We start from the raw sequence: 4268 nt of genomic DNA on the forward strand, positions 1-4268 counted from the left end.
GAGCAGCTGACTTTTCAGAGCAGCTGCTCTGTGCTAGAGGGGGAGGCCAAGGCTCGCTGGACTGTCCGGAGGCGCGGAGCCCGCAAAGGCCCACCCGAATCCGGGCAGAGGTGACAGCCCGATTGCAGCACTCAGCGCCCAGCACGAGGCGCCGCGACACACCCCTGTTCCTCGTGGAGCCCACGTAGCGGGCGGGGGTCCCTGGGCGGAAGGGAGCGCCAGCGGCAGAGGCCCTCACTCGTTGCTCTTCGCCGGTGGCCGAGGAGCCTGCGCACCTGACCGCGCCCACCTGCTCTGCCGAGAGGCGTGCGGCTCGGGGAACGCCGGCTGCGGGTCAGCTGCGAGGAAGAACTGCACTGAGTAAGAACAAGCAAGCACGGGGCCCTTGGCACTGTCCGACCCGGATCGACCGCGGCAGGGCTCTGACCCTCGGCGCTGGGTGAAGACCAAACTCCGCGGGGACCCTGCGAGGGCCTCGCCCTCGAAGCACTAAGGGCCAGTCCTGGGCTCTGGTATTTTTCCTTAGGAGCTGGTGGCCAGCTTTCCATTTCCTCTTTAGGGCAGGAAAGACCAGTGCGAGAGTTTGAGGGAAAGAACAAAGCCACTGGCAACGCCCAAGCCTCCCTTGGAGCCTGAAAGCCTGCCTCCCTGGGGACCCGGGGTGACTTCCAGGGCTGGCTACCACCTCTTGAGCCCTTGCCGGGTGCCAAGCACTTTACCAAGTGTCTTATCTGATTCCCTTCTCAGGACAGTTCTGAGACATGTCAGAGGATGTCACGTGTCAAGATCATAACATTTAGTTTACAGTGGCAAAATTGGGATTAGGAAATTCTCCCAGATTCTGGGTTTCAATTAAAAAAAAAAAAAAAAAAAAAAGACTGGGGCTGGGATTGTAGCTCAGTGGTCGAGCCCTTGCCTAGGTTTCATCCTCAGCACTGCATAAAAATAAATAAATCAAATAAAGGTATTGTGTCCATCTACAACTAAAAATTTTTTTAAAAGATTTAAAAAATTAACCACTTGCTAATCCTAAACAGATCCTTTAAAAAAAAAAATGACTATTGAGAACAAACACTGCAAACAAGATCTTACTGTCTTTTGTCATTTGACAAATCAGTGGCAGGAGGGAACATGCTGGTGAGAGTGTAAACAGGTGACACTTTTCTGGAAAGCACTCTGACCATTTGTGTCAAGAACTTTAAACATTATCCCCTTATCTGGAGAGAGCCAGAGCTATTAAGGGGTAAGATAGCCATTCCCTGGGACCCACCAATTCCACTTACAAGAATCTATTGTACAGATGAGAGTACTACCACATATATGCACAAAATGGTGTATACGTAAGGGCATTCACCACCACACTGTTGCAAAGAGAAAGATGGAAGACAACCTGCAAATGTATCAATAGAATTGACTGATTTAATTATGCCACATTCATCTAAAAGAATTATTTGCAATATTTTTAGAAAATGGTGCCATTCCGCTGGGTGAAGCAGCACACATCTGTAATCCCAGTGACTAGGGAGGCTGAGGCAGGAGGATCACAAGTTCAAAGCCAGCCTCAGCCAAAGCGAGGTGCTAAGCAACTCAGTGAGACCCTGTCTCTAAATAAAATATAAAAAGGGCTGGGGATGTGGCTCAGTGGTTGAGTGCCCCTGGATTCAATCCCCAATACCAAACGAACAAACAAACAAAGAAGAAGAAAATAGTGCAGTTCTCTCTCTCTTTTTTTTTTTGCCATACTGGGGTTTGAACCCCAGGGAGCTTTACCACTGAGTGATAGCCCCAGCCTCCTTGTTCTTTTTTTTTTTTTTTTTTTTTCTTGGTACTGGGGTTGAACCCAAGGGTGCTTAACCACTGAACCACATCCCCAGCCCTTTTAATTTTTATTTAGAGACAGAGTCTCACTAGGTTGCTTACAGCCTTGCTAAGTTGCTGAGGCTCCTGCCTTAGCCTCCAAAACTGCTGGGATTACAGGCATATGACACTGCGATTGGCTTATCTTCTCTGTTTTGAGACAGGGTCCCTCTAAGTTGCCCAGGCCGGCCTTGGACTTCCTGAATCAGACTCCCCAGTTATTGGGATTACAGATGTGCACCACCACACCTGGCCAGTTCTCTCTTTCATATATAGAGTAATCATCAAGAAATATTAAGTGAAAAAAGACAAGTGCAAAAACATCTATCTGATGTATTACTATTTCTACAGGACAAAAGGAACACACATTTTTGGTTTTTCCCCATAAGAAACATAAAAGAAGAAAACAGTTAATTGTGTTGCCTTTAGGGAGCAACGAGGTAGAGGAAGACCTTTACATTCTATACCTGTGGAATTTTGTGCATGTGTACATATTAGCAATTCAGACTTGAAAAAATAGATTCACTGAAATCCCTATCTCTAGATCCAATACTTCTTTTGGAAATTATTGGCTTTTTTGTTTTGTTTTGTTTTGATTTTTTCGGTGCTAGGGAATGAATTTAGGACCCCATGCATGGTAGTTAAGTGCTCATAATCCCCAGCTCTCCAGTACTGGAGTTTGAACAAGGACATATACACAAAACAAAAACAAAAAACCAAACCAAACAAAACAAACAAAAAAACCACCAAGGTGCCAGTGAAAAAAAATGTAGTCAACTTAAAAGCCAAACAATAGAAGAATGGGCTAAGAATAGGTATGTGCATATAATGCCTATTACGAAATCATGAAGGATGTTTACAAAAATATTATAGAGGCATTGGAAATGCTTATAATGTTAAGAAGAGTGGGCCAGGAAATTATCTATGCAGTATGATCTGATCACTGTAACAATTGCAGACATAAAAGGGGCTGGGGTTATAGCTCAGTTGGTAGAGTGCTTGCCTTGCAAGCACAAGGCCCTGGGTTCAATCCCCAGCACTACAAAAAAAAAAAGAACAAAAAATTGGAAGAAAATATGCCTTAAATTATGCAAACAGTTGTGCTTTCTGGGGGGAAAGACTGAGTAATTTTTCCCTTTCAAAGCTTTGAATATTATTCAGTTTCTTTGCAATAGGCATCTCCCTCTGCATAATTAAAAAACAGAAACAAAAAAACTTAAAAATAAATCCCTGTGGTAATTAGGAAAATTAAAGATACACAGACATGTTAACCCGGCAATTCTACTTCTAGAAACAAACCCTGTATAAGTAGCCATACAAGAGATGAGAGCATTATTATTAATAATAAAAGACTGCTGGGAGTGGTGGTACATGCCTATCATCCCAGAGGCTTGGAGGCCGAGGCAGGAGGATCTGGAGTTCAAAGCCAGCCTCAGCAACTTAGTGAGACCCTAAGCAACTCAGTGAGACCCTGTCTCAAAATAATGAATAAATAAATAAATAAATAAATAGGGCTGGGGATGTGGCTCAGTGATTGAGTACCCCTGGGTTCAATCCCTGATACCAAAAAAAAAAAAAAAAAAAGGCGGGGGGAGTACTGGAAACAGCTTGTCTATTGGAGGAGATCAGGTAAACAAGGACATCTGAAATGTAGGCTATGAAGTAGCAGCTGTGCAGCACAGGGTGGGTTTACTCACTTGAAAAAGGCTAGGAATGGCTATTATGGTGGGAAAAGCAACTTGCAAAGCAAAACCAGTGTTACAATTGCATTTATGCTGAAGAAAGAAAATCTAAAACTCTACCCATGTGTACGAAGGCATTCAATTCTTAACAGTAGCTGTTTGGTGAAGGGAATAGACAACAAAGAAGGTTGCTTTTGACTCTGTTTATCGGTGGTGTTTGCATCCTTTATAAAAATGAGCTCTCATATTGTTTGTGGAATTTAAATATAGCAATAATCCGGCAGTGGGTGGGGATGAAAGCCAACGGAAAGATCTGAAAGGATGCACTAGAAAACTGTTAGCAGTTCCCGCTAGGGAAGAGAGATGCAGTTTGAAGTGATGGGTTATTTTCTCAATTTCCTTTCTAATCCTTGGCATTGGCTGTTTTCTTTGATCACGCCCACACATGCACTACCTCTGTAATTAAAACAGCAACATCAAAAGTCCAGGCTGGCCAGCAGCAGCCTCTGCTTTCCTCCTTCCTCTCCTTCCTTTCACATGGAGTCTCTGTTCCATTATGTAAGGACCCTGCTCACGTGCACAGCGCAAGAGCTCAAAGCCCCATATACCAGCCTCGGGTCTCCTTTTACCGAACCGGGTGAAACTGAGAGGCTGAGACACCACCTCCTGGCAGCTCTGGCAGCTCTGCTGGGAAAGTGGACTCAGGTGACCTGGATCCCAGGCCCCCTC

Source organism: Sciurus vulgaris (assembly GCF_902686455.1).
Source record: "Sciurus vulgaris genome assembly, chromosome: 1".
NCBI lineage: Eukaryota > Metazoa > Chordata > Mammalia > Rodentia > Sciuridae > Sciurus > Sciurus vulgaris.